Source organism: Dipteris shenzhenensis, chromosome 32, assembly GCF_047967505.1.
Source record: "Dipteris shenzhenensis isolate YYH24624 ecotype China chromosome 32, Dip_SZ_1.0, whole genome shotgun sequence".
Lineage (NCBI taxonomy): Eukaryota > Viridiplantae > Streptophyta > Polypodiopsida > Gleicheniales > Dipteridaceae > Dipteris > Dipteris shenzhenensis.
In genome coordinates, this window is record NC_141627.1 from 6191220 (window position 1) to 6205216 (window position 13997).

Sequence of the window (13997 nt, forward strand, 5' to 3'; positions counted from 1 at the left end):
GGCCTGTTTCTTTTTCAACCATAGATTTAAAAGCTTTGAAATGCCCAAACACTTCACTTTTCTTTTTCATAAAATACACCCAAGCTTTTCTACTGTAGTCATCAATAAAAGTGACAAAATAATGACAACTTCCAATAGATGCAGCTTTAGTAGTCCACACATCAGAGTGGATTAATTCCAATGGCTTCTTACTCTCTTGAACATGTCTAGGAAATGGTTTCCTTGCCTGTTTTCCCAATTGACAGGCTTCACATACCTTATGCATTTCTACAACCTTGAATTTAGGCAATCCTGCAACAACATTTTGGGCCTGCATTGATTCATTAACATGACCAAAGCGTTTATGCTAGATATCAATATCTACAACTACACCGGTCCCATGTACAAACATTGCTACACTCAATTCAGGCATGTCCGCATCCAACGTAAACATCTTGCCCTTCTTCTTTCCTTTTGCTATCAAGCAACCGTTATTTTTCATATCCTCAACAAAGCATCCATGAGGATTAAATCTAACCTGCAAGCCCTGCTCAACCATTTGACCAACAGAAACCAGGTTCTTGGTGATATTCGGGACATGAAATACATCAGACATGTATTTCTTTTTCCGCATAGACAAAGGAATTTTACCAATCTACACAATAGGATGTGCAGTATCATCACCAGTCTCCACAAATCCCGATCTTTCCATTTTCCTTGCATCCTGCATCCATTTTGCATGACCTGTCATGTGGTTTGACACACCTGAGTCAACATACCACGCATCATTGCTTTCTTCTGCACTTGTCATAGAATTGGTCATGTGCTCCACCGTAAACAGATGCTCATTTCTGTCATCACCCTGTTTACTAGAAGATGCATAATTCCCTTGCTGCAATTTTCCATTCATGATGTCATTCTGCTTTTTATAGCATTCTTTAGCCATATGACCCATTTTACCATAGTAGTAGCATTCAACATTGCTGTTTGCATTTTGGCCTCTCTGCCATCCACCACGACCTCTTTGGCTCCCCCTGCCTCTAGAGTTACCATGTCCTCCTCCATAGGATTGGTTTTCTTGAGTTTGTTGCATATTCTGATTTCTACCATGGCCCCTTGGCCTACTCTACCTCTGCCTCTACCTCTTCCAGCATCCTCTACCTCTTCCAGCATTTGAGCAGAAGACAGTTTCTTTTGAAGTTCCTCCTGAAGAAGATGCACCACCATTTCTCTGCTCTTTAGAAATTAGAAGAGCAAACAACTCCTCAAGGAAATTTTTCACGGACAGCAATGGATGTCCGAAACTGTGCATAATCCTTTCCTAGACATTCAAGGTCACAAAAACTAAATCATCATCTTCCACTGGCGACCCAATGGAAGCAAGTGCATCTACAATTTTCTTCACCTTCATGTGGTAGTCATTGATGCTCATATTTTCTCTTTGCACATTGTGCAACTCCTGCTTAAGCTGCATTTTCCTGGCTTGCATATTTGTGCTGTACATTTTTGCCAAAGTATCCCATGCCTCCTTTGGCGTACTTGCATCCTGAATATGCACAATCATAGAATCTGAAATATTGATAGACAGCCAGTACATAACTTTTCTGGCTCTCTTATGCCATCCTTTAAATGCCTGCATTTCCTGTTGATTGGGAATGTTAGGAAGGACTGGTTCTTCTTCATTTCCTATAATGAACTCCCAATAGCCTTTTCCCATAAGGAAATTCGTCATTCTAAACTTCCATGCTTGGAAGTTGTTCTTGTCAAGCTTTTTAGTGACAATCTGTGAAAGAGAATCAGACGCCATTACAGAACACTGCAAAATATTCTGTCACTGCGAAAAACACAGCTTCTGCCTCACAAGGGCAAATCTACAAAACTGACGAAAGTGGTATTTGACCACACAGTCACTTCCTAGTGATGATTTTGCATGAACAGGCAATACGGATGATTTTGTAACTCGAAATATCTCTGTGCACAGGCATACCATGCAATTTATGTGGCACCTTTTCACTGACCTGCAGAGTAGTGGTCGCATAGTAAAAACAGGGCCTTTTTCTCAGTGCTTGCAGAAAACTTCTGCCTCCAAATCGGGCCCCGAAATGGCCTCAAATCAGAAAAATAAAGTCATTGAGGGCCTTGCCCATGCCGGCAGCATATACTGCCCTCTTGCCACACTGCGAAGGGCGTCTCAATCTAAGACAATGCACTCTTGCACTTTCCGATTGTGCTACCTGCATAGATTTGCTCCCAAACTCGAAAAAGGAAAGCAACACTAGTCCTCTTACCAGGACACCGCGAACTTGGTTTGATTTCTTGAGCTCCTTACCACGAACGAGGCTCTGATACCATGTGAAGATAGTGGGAGAGAAGGAAGGAGTCTCACTTGTGGCTTTCTCACATACACAATGGGGGAATACACACAAAGGTGGAGGTTGAATACAGTTTTTCTCTTCTTAGTTGTGAAAGCCAAAAGAACTCTAGTATAAAGAAATAGAAGAACCCTACATGTGGGTCTCAAACCAAACTCAGCTAACTAAGGTGGCATACTAACTGAGCCACGAACTAGAGTACATAAGGATAGCTATCATCCAGCTATTATTCATGGGCAGTGTACCAACCGCATCTGCAGCTAACAAGTCGATGACATAAATGCACAATGGTCACCCTGGCATATCATGAGTGGAGCTCGATATCTCAACATATAGAGCACTCACTACAAGTGCATGTGAGGCTATATGGCTTAGAAGACTATTGTCAGAAACAGATTACTTTGATGAGTCAAAGCCAACAACAATATACTATGATAATCAATTGGCTCAAGCATTGGCCAAGAGTCTAGTATATCACTCCAGGACAAAGCACATTGATGTCAGAGAGCACTTCATCAGAGAAAGAGTGTTACTTGGTGACATCACACTGTAGCATTGTGATAGCAAAGAGAATGTTGCAGACATCTTTACCAAACCACTCGGTAAAGAGCTATTCGAGAAACACTGACTAGCTCTTGGTTTGACGCAGAGGAAGGACATTCCCATTAAAGGGGTGTGATGGAATGTAATGCTCAGTCCTTCTTCGATTCCCCAGAATCATCATCTTGAGGGAAGGCCTACTTCATGATGTTGATCTTGAGGGAAGGTGTTGAGAGTTCACGCTCAACATCATGTGATCATGTGTGCATAGCACCATCACGTGATCATATGTGCATAGCACTAACCTTATAGAGTGCTATAAAGGCAAGGGTTAGATCCCCTAACCCTAACCCTAAATGGGTTTGTATATATTCTATTTTTTCAACTAAATCTAGTGTACAGTTAGTCATTTGTGGTGTGCTCTCTAGCTATGCCCTCTCTCCTCATCTCCACTATTCTCCTCTCCCCTCTTCATATTTTTTCAATATAATCCATAAAGTGGATGTTAAAGGAACTTCAATGTAGAGAAGCAAGACAAAATGTCATGCACAACTCCAAACGTTCAAACATGGTAGGACAAAGACATAGTCTGATGAGAATCCATTAGAAGTCCCACTCAAATCAAATATGGGACGTAAGAGGAGCATGAGAATGCACTTTACTTACTCTGCTAACACTAACACCACTAGGATCTTACATCAATCCCTACTAACACCTTCGTCCTAATAACTTACCCCTTAGATTTTTCTTTTCATTTTTCTTATTCCTTCTTTGAATGGTCACAAGTACTCTACTTGGCTCACTCAAACCGTGAAGTGCTAGTTCTAGAGATGAATCACTCCTCCATACTTACAGGAAGCATTCCATAACAAAGAGCCACTACATCTCGGTGCTACAATGGACCAAAAGAAGATTCAACCAGTGTACACGAAAGACTACTTTGCATTATCTTCATTTACAACACTCCAACAACCATGAACATTACACGATCCAAAGGACTGGATCGAGATCAGGAAGGGGTGCATGTTAACAGATTGGTTGACCATATGCCACCGCTAGTTAAGTGATATGATTTGATGGATAGTGGTGGCAAGTCCATAGAGCCAGGATGGTGTCTTGATGGGCCCAAGAGGATGGTAAAAGAATGAGAAGGGAGAATGGTATAAAGAGATTAGGGTTGGCCCTCCCTTCAAAAGGTGACTTGTATAAAAGGCCAAATGGTTGACTTTGGTCTTCATTGTTGTTTGCACAAGTTTGAATACAAGCTTCCTCTTCTCTTCCAAGAGAGTGTTTTGGGTGTTTGCTTGTTTCCATTGTAGTGCCATTCTGTTTTCCACTCCATCCCCCTTCACTCTCCTCTTTCATCCTCCTTCTCCCTCCCTTCTCCCCTCTCTTCTCCCCTCTCCCCCTTCCCTCTTTCTCTTGTGGTGGAAACACATTGCAACAATCCGGAGGCCATTGAGTGACACTTGCAGATGGTTCGTGCCCTGCATTGCTCTCAGAAGGAGTAGCTTGGAGTGGAGGCTCCATCGGCATCTCTTCAACATCCTCACGACACATGAGTCACTATAGAGACACACAACCAGTTGTTTCTCTTATACTTACCGTCTTAGCTCCTTTTGGTGGTTGAGTTGTAAGGTGTTTTGCAAGCATTGATAGAATATTCCTTTTACAAGGGAAAGAAGGTGGTGTTCAAAGAATCAGGTGTCACAAAAACCAAGAGGATAGTGCCCGTTGAACAGCTGCGAGCACTGACTATAGTGCCTAATGGGAAAGAAAAGAAGATCCTCACTAGTTTTGAAGCTACCTATCATAGGTCTAAAAAGTGTAGAGCTAGACACCCATGAAGTTGGGCCCATGTTCGACCAACTGAATTCCCCAGCAGTTGTGAGGTTTCTTTCACCACACTAGAAGGTTCTTGCAAGGGATACTATTTTGACAGTAATCTTTCTCCTCATGTCATAACGGTGAATTGCTACCATGGGCTCTTTGAAGGGGTCGTGACGGCTTCTCGCACTTATGGCATGTAGCTAGAAATTGGTTCCACCATAGGCTCCTCTTTACCATACAAGAGAGCATGTGTCTTATGCATAAAAGATGGAATCATTCTATGAGGATGCGCCACTATGAGTGCAAGAAGTTGCAGGCACAGCCTCACAGCCTTAAGGAGGCCCATACTAAATTGCAAGAAGAATATGTTGTAGCAACCCAAGCCAATTGGTGTAACGATTGTCATGCAGGGATAGTTTCTTGTTAGAAGAGATCCAAGCCTAGAAATCCCCCCAAGGAGCACCCCAATAAGTTGGCTTAGTACTAGGGGAAGGAAGGAACCCCTGGTGGTAAAGTGGTGCCCGATTGGCCTTGCAACCCCTTGCCAAGCATCGTACTATGGCCGTCTCAGTGAAAACTATTGGTTCTAAGACCACTGCAACTATTGAGGGCCAAGTACCAACCAACAAACGAGAAGATTGACTCAATCTGTAATGCTACCGGATCTTGAGACTCGACCTATACCCTGTACAACTTGAACGTTTCTCTCTAGCATTGGGCCTTGCCTTTTATTGCCAAATCATACTCATGGCAAGCTCGATCTTAGTGAAGACTTCCATTAGTAGATCACCCAGCTATTCTCTTTGATGCAAGGATTGTGAGGAGCCAAATAGAGTTGATCTAAGTCGAGCTACCTCTATTGTAGGTAGTACTGGGGCAAAATATCTTGTGCAACAAGTAAGGGCTCAACTATAGGCAAATTCTCCTAAAATGTTTTAGTGGATGTCTTGACAAAAGCGCGGTGGCGAAGTTTGAGTACATGTTCCCACCCAACATTTCAAGGACAAAGATCATGTATCAATGCTAGCATGGATCAACCTCCACACTTTCTATTATGAATATTTGCAAGTATACCCTTATCATTAGGGACTTCCACCTACATCAGCACAAAATAATTCTAGGGATGTATATCCATCATAGGTATGCATGGTTTTGTTGACTATATCTATTGCCACAGCAGAAGATACAGATGTACAGTAGGAGTCCAATAGTGTCCATGAGAATTTTAGTCCAATCGTTAGTATAAGTCTCTTACATCTCCCACAGCATGCGGAGATATGTGCCTCAATTCATTCATCCCTTAGGTGATTTCATTCCAACATACATCGTTGATGCTTTCACCTCTAACACGCAGTGGCCGTGCTACCTCATAGAGGCCTCCATAACTACAACTCTACTGCTCTTAGCCAGCATCGCTCCAAACTACGCTTCAGAACCACAGCCCGCTATCAATAACGATCGCTCCAAGAAGCCTATCTACAGCGACTAAACGACCGCTCCAAGGAGTATAAGAGGTGGCTACAGCCGTGCAACAACACAAGCTGCTCTCTCTGGCAAGCTTCCCATAATTCTCGACTGTTGCAACTCCACTCCAACGCCCATGCAAAGGCTAACGAGTGCTATGACAAAGCATACGCCCGGCTATGACAAAGCATACGCCTAACGATGGCCTCTATGCAACAAACTGCAGATAGCCTAGGCTCTCTCAACAGGCCACTAAAAATGGGCCGCGCTTCAAATCTGTGATACACGACAACTTCAGCCTATCTTCCAACGACGGTCCAAACGAGCTCCCTCCAGTGCATCGCCTCCTCCAGCAGCGTCTCCAGCCGCAACTGCACGCTTCACAGCACAGAAGCTAGAGCCTCTACACCGAGCGGCGCCTCCTACAACGGGCTCGACGGCCGCCTCCATCGACGGAGAAGACGATGGAATCCAGAAGATTCCGTCCGGATCTTGATAGATTCCGGCTTCTAACAGTGTGACACGTGGCCTGTGCGCCATGTCATTTAATCTGCCACTCCATCCTCTATTTATCATGGTCACAGTTTCAAGAAAATCAAGGAAGCTATTCATTAGCCCCTAGTCTACATTAGTCAAGCATACGATTTGACAATCTTGAGCTCAATGCACATGCTCATAAGAATCATTCTTCTAATGGGAGATGACCAATTTATATCTTTAATCTCTTCGCCTCTTAATAAATGTTTTATACCAAGCCTTGGCACTCTAGGATGACAAGTAATCACTCTAGGATTACAAGTCATCTTTCTCCATGGTGTTTCACATTGTAAATTTTAAGCATTAATAATGGACTATCCTTTCTAGTTAGTTCAAGTGATCATCATGGAAAGCACATGCTTTAATTGCCTAATCCATTCAAATGCTTGTCCATGTTACAAGGATTTTATTTCAATTTCAATTGTATAAGGGCTAATCCTCTAATTGTAAGAATGCCTTAACTAACTTGGAAGAAGGGCTGGTAATGAATCTATTGTTTGTCATTTCCACTATATTTGTGCTTATTCCTTGCAAATGCAATATGGTTTTAAAAAAAAAGAAAAAGTAATAACCTACCTTGCTATTTTCAGCTTCGTATGGCATGTTGTTTTATTCTCTCTCTCTCTCTCTCTCTCTCTCTCTCTCTCTCTCTCTCTTCTCTAATGGGCACCTTACATGAATATAAAGTGTGGTGTGTGCAAGTTGCACTAGGATTTAGATCTCGAAAAGAAAAAACATGTCTCTTAGAAATTTTATTAGCTTACTCACCTCCCATAATTTCCATTGCATTCATTGCCTTACAGTTTGATTGTGAAGCAACTTGACCATTGCCACAACCACAATGAGCACTCTATCCCTCACTTGTGTCCTCTTATAGCAACTTGATTCTAATTCACCTTACCCAACCATGCTAAACTCTAGTTTCTACATTATGATTCTTTTATGCCATTGGTTATGGAATCCAACTCTTCTAAAAGTCTTTCCATTAGATAAAGTAACATGAAATTAGAAAACTTGGCATTCATACATTCCAAAAGGTAATCAAGAGTTGGCATTTAAACTTTCACGTTCTAATAGTCCTCTCAAATCCTTATCATAAAAAACTTTGAAAAGTTCAAATTATGTCCTAACAGGCCCCTCAAATTCTTATCATAAAAAACTATGCCCACATAGCAAAAAGTGATACCAAGTCATCAGAGCTTCCTAGATGAAGAGATTATCAATGACATATTCCTCTATAATATGGTACAACCTACCAAGGTAAACGAAATAGAACATGGTAAAATCTTTTTCTTCTAGTACTCTCAAGGGAGTGTTCAAGGAGAATTATCCCCAACCCAATTTGGCATGTAATATACGAATGTCAAAAAGTCTAGTAGATGTAGGGTATGTCTTTACTGAGCTCATATCAAAGACAATCCCATCTTTCAAATGATATTTTATATAGAACCTAAGGTGAAATTTTCCAATGGCCAATGGCCCAAGGTAATCCTAAGTATAAAACATTGTGATAAAAATGCACTTTCATATGCATAAGTGCAACATTATTATCCTTTTGAAATCAATATAATAATAATCATTTATCAAAAAATTATCATGTAATTTGAATTCTATTTTACATGGCTACCAAAGAAAATTACTTAACCCCATGCCACATACTTGCACATACTTGCTCCTTTGGCATACCACACATAGAATAGTTTAGCCTTGCTAATTCCTTTTTTGGTAAGACCAAAGATGTAAAAAAGGTCTTTTACAAACATCCAAAAAGAAGGTTTTGTTATGAGGGCTGAAATAGTGGATACAAGATGTGCCAAAATAGTACACAAATACTAAAGTATATCCAAGATCTGAGGCCTAATCCATTTCCAATAAATAAAGAAAAACTAAAAAAGAACGAAGGTAAAGAGGGAAGCGACATAATATGTATCATGGACTAATCAAGTTTTTTAGTGTCAAAGGCACTTAGGGTTTTTTAATCATAATTATAACAAAATTTTAGTAGTCCAGGGTTGGCTTTCGAGTTGTAGGAACTTGGGGACTTAGAAAAGTCACTAAAAAGTATTATAGTGAAAGACACAAGCATACAAAGTTCTCAATAGAGGACACAAGCATGGCTCCATGATAACGATGCAAGAAAAATGACCATGGGAGAATATGTTGCATCATATATGCACAAGGCAAGAGGGGAAGTGCTCAAACCATTGAGGGATTTTCAGAGCATCCATTCTCATCTGTGCATGCAAACTTCTAGTGGATCAAAATTTCTCTAAGATGATGGAAGGCCCCAAATTCCTTCCCAGCATTTATGCTGCCTTCCAAACTATCTGTAACTATTCCAAATGTAGCGTGTCACAAAAGCTAGTAGTGGGTTGTTGAAAAACCAATCAGAAAGCTCAAGGCTAAGCCATTATGCCCACTCAACGAAGTCTAAGGAGTAGGAGATTCTTGTAGCACAAGGGACTTTAGACCAATCTCTATATAGAAAATTGCTAGGTAGCTAGGAGATTTGAGCATATTTCCTAGATAGGAAGAGGGACTTTCTCCTCTTTATCTAGGAAATTCATTTTCCTATATAGACCAGGTAGTGCTATCTAAGAAAATTGACTTTAATATGGACAATCAAGTGGATTCTATGTCATCTATATAGGAAATGAGGTCTTTTGTATATTTGTATATAGGAAATTATATTTCCTATATAGACCACACAATGCTATCTCTAGGAAATGCATTCATATACATCCTTATGGAGGCATGGCCAAAAGTAACTAATCTCTGCTTTTGTTGTGGAGTTAATCCTCGAGGAAACATGCCTTCTTCCACATATTTCTGAACATCTTGTAGTTTTGGCCATCCAGTGTCTACCCAAGAAACCACCCCCCAGTCTGGCACTACAGTAACTTTAGCTAACTCATCTGCCCTTTGATTTTTTTTTCTATTTATATGAACAAACTTGCAAAAATCAAACTGACTACATAGTGCCATATCCTTTTGATTAAGCTCCTTTAAATGAGGACTTATTGTCTTGTAATGCCCTTGCATTTGCTTTATAAGAAGCTGAGAATCTCCTCTTACTTCCAATTCTTTAACCTAACTTTGAAGACAACCCTCCAAACCAAGAATCAAAGCATTATACTCAGCTGCATTGTTAGTTGTGATGCCTGGAAGCTCTTGTCCTGTTGCCCATACCTCTTGATTTTTAGGATTCATCAAGACTATCCCCCCGGCTCCTTGTTGGCATGAAGGACTAAAAGCCCCATCAAAATACAAAACAAAAGCTGTTGGTGGTGTATCCCTTTCATCTTTAATGTTCTCCTTACATTTCTTTTCTTCTCCTAGATCCTCCCACCCTGTGAGCAAATCTGCCATAGTGGACCTAGTGGTATTTTCAGTGACAAAAGAGAAAGAGAACTCTTGAAGCTCTGACAACCATTTTGCAAATCTCCCCCCAGGATTAGGCTTGCGAACTAGATATGCTAATATAGGCTGAGAGGTAAGGAAGAAAAATGGTCGAGGTAATAAATAGGAGCGAAACTTTCTGATGGAAAACACCAAAGAGAGAGCTTGTTGCTCCATTTCTTCATACCTTGTTTCCACATCTGTAAGCTATCGGCTGGCATAATAGATGCATTGCATTCTACCTGCCTCTCCTTTTTGTAGCAATACAGCACCAACTGAATGCAAAGATACACTTGGATTTACATAAAAGTCTTGAGACCAATCAGGGGGCTTCAATATTGGGCCCTTACTCATGGCCTCCTTAAGTTGCTGGAAAGACTCTTGTTGCTCCACACCCCATTGATCTATGCGCCGAGAATAAATGTAAAAATCATCCAAAAACACCCGTATGAACTTTCCCAAGTAAGGCTCTAGGACTTGACTCATGAACCTTTGAAATGTATCTGGTGCATTGGTCAACCCAAAAGGCATCACTCTGTAAGCAAAAACTCCCCAAGGTGTGACAAATGATGTTTTCTTTTGATCTTCCTCCCGAATATGAATTTGAAAGTACCCAAAATACCCATCACATACAGAATACATCTCATGCCCTGCTACTTGGTCTAGTATTTCATCTTGTAATGGCAAAGGAAAATGATCCCTCTTAGTGCATGCATTCAAAGGACAAAAGTCCACACAAACTCGCCACTTATTTCCTTTCTTTGGTGTGACAACTACAGGAGATATCCATTCTGAATCATCAACAGGAAAGATGAATCCTGCCTCAAGTAGTTGTGTTACCTCTTTCTTTAGTGCCTCAGCTTGGATCACCCCCAATTACCTTAAGCGTTGCACAATTGGCTTGCTTTCTGGCTTCAACTGAATCTTGTGCTCCACAAGAGAGACTGGTCGAACCTGTGAATAGCTTGTTATAAAGAGACATGGGAAAATTATCTAGCATATCCAAGTATTGGAGCTTCTCACTACCTGATAGAGAATCACCAAGAAGCTCTTCATTGCGTTGGCATCGTTTAGTGTGCTCCACATCCTCCACATGAAGTGTCTCTACAGGATCTTCTTGCACCACCACCTTGTTCCTTCCTGACTCATCCCGATCAGCACCAAGACAAAGACCAAAGGCCACTCCTTCCACCTCACCCTCTGAGTTGGACTCCTCGGAGCTACACCCTGTCTCTTCTTCTTCATCGGTTAAGTCAGAGCTTGAACTCTCTGATGTTGAAGACTCCTCCTTGACAACTTCCTTTTTGCAGCTTCTGATGTTGTAGCGCACCTTCTTATCATCTCGGGGGGGTCACTATGTATAAACCCTCTATACCACGTGCGTTCAAGGCCTATTTCTAAAATCCCTTAACTGTAAACTTTTCATTAATGAAATGTACCCCTTTTCTATACAAATCTGTAAATTTTTCTCAAAACTATTTTAAATAGTCCCTTATGTATATTTATTTCTGTAAATTTTAGAAATAAAAAATATCCTTCTATTGAACTCACGTGATAGGGTTACATATGATGAGTGACCCCCCCGAGCTTATCATTTCCCTGCAAAATCAATTCTCCAGTATCCCACTTTTGAATAGCCTTCACCTTGCGTAGCCAAGGCCTTCCCAAAATCAATGGATAGGCACGTGCATCTGGCTTGGTAGGGATCACCTGAAAAGTAGTCGGCACAGAAATTCCACATACATCCACTTCTAGATTCTTCACAACTCCCAAGGTCTTAACCCTAGTGTTGTCAGCCACTTTGATGCGATAAGGAGAGGTAGTACTAGAGTATTTTAAATCAGCATCTATCATGGTCTTCTCACTCATGACATTAATCAATGCACCTCCATCAATGTACACATTAGAAATCACTTGACCATCAATGATCACATCAACCATAGGTACATCATCACCAACATCTATATCTACCTTTTGAACAACAGGAATGGCACTTTTCTTCTTTTTCTTCTTTGACACTCTTGTGCTTGCTAGTTTTCCCCATTCCTTCCGGCAAAGCAAGTAATTGACCAAAGGTGATATGAGCTTCCTTTTCTTTAAGGTCGGACAACAAGTCATAGCTTCCAATTCCTTGTCCTAAAGGAAAGTCTGACTGGCTAATTCTCCTTTTAGATGCCTTCTTTTTCTTACTACGGTGTTCCTCTTCCTGATGTTCCTCATCTACTTCTTCCTTGCTTTCTTCTTCTTCTTTTGCTTTACCACGCCCCCATTTAGCCATCATTACCTCTCTTTCCTCATCCCTTGAAGAAGCTTCTAACAAGGATACTTGTTTTTCTTCTTTCTTTCTCAATCTAGGACATTTGGGGCGATAGTGACCTTTTTCATTACATTCATAGCAAGTGACCCCACTCCTATCTTGAGGCCTATCTTCACTCTTTGGTGCTCTAGGTTGTCGTGCATTAACCAAATGCAATTTCAAATCAGAAAACTCTACCATCAATTGGGAGATATTATGATCTAACTCAGAGGACTTTGGTACCTGAGGAGTGACCATTACCTCCACCTTAGAAGTTGAAGCTGTTGAAGACACAAAAGAGGATTCGATCTTTAGAGAAGCTTCTTTCTTGGTCACAATGCGAAGTGCCTCCACATATGTTATTGGATCTTTACTCATTACTTTTGAGCGAAGACGAGGCTCCAAAGCCATAACAAATTTGCTCATCTTTAAGTGCTCCATCCCTGAGAGACTTTGAGGGGCCGATGATGTAGATGCCATAGCTCGCAAAGCTGCCCTTTCATACTTTGTCCATAAAGTTTCATATCGGATTGCCAACGCAGAGACCAACTCACCCTCTCCTTGATAGAACCGGTCCAACTGCAACATCAAAGCATTTGGCGACTCCACCTCGACTCCACTGCCCCAAATCTGTGCTTCATTGCTGCCACCACTTGGTCCCAGTCCTCCTTGGTAGAGTCCGACAAGGTCTCATGCCAACTCAAGGCTACACCTTCAAGAAAATCAAGCAAAATCTATGCCCGATCCTTCATGGACCATCCAGAAAGCCGGCATCCTCGAACAAAATCCCGAAGATAAGACTCCGAGTCTTCCCCTTGGGTCCCTCGAAACACTGGAATCTTCACCATGATGAAACACAAAAAGGAAACACCAAGATCCAAATAATATCCCAAACAAGATCCAAACAAGATCCCACAGAGCCTTAGTATACCAAGACCAACTTATTATGCATAACCACTTGTTGAAAACCCTCCACAATGTGATCCTCAACAAAATCTTCAAAAATAAGTGACCAACCAGCACGATGAAAACATTGAGTATACATGCATTCTAGAATCACCCTTCTCACAATAGGAAGTGCACATAAAAGCTTCAAGATATTGTAATCTTCATCATTTTCATAGCAAAAGAAGTTGAAAGCATTAAGAATCACCACTCCACTGTTATAGTCGAAAACTACCCAAATACTCAACTCTTCTTCACACCAAGCTGCCAGTGCATGGAACAATCCCCAATCTATCATTGTGCCAGCTGCTGGCATTGTCGATTCACCAACATATTCAACAGTGCAAACATAAAGGATATGATCAAGGTGACTGTGCGAATAGCTTGAGCATCACCTTCACAATCTTCAAGTTCTCTTAAATGGGTTGCAATCTCTTCTAACAGAGTTCTTCTAGGCATCTTCTTTACCTCATCAAAACACATGCCTCTTCTAGGCATAACATGCAATCAAGCACCCATTTAGTAAGGTGGGATGAATCCAATACCAAACATACCCGGCGTCTCCACCAAAAGATGTGACATGAAGTTAGGGGTAATAAACTTCACGCACCTCTTCACTTCCTGCTACTTTTGAA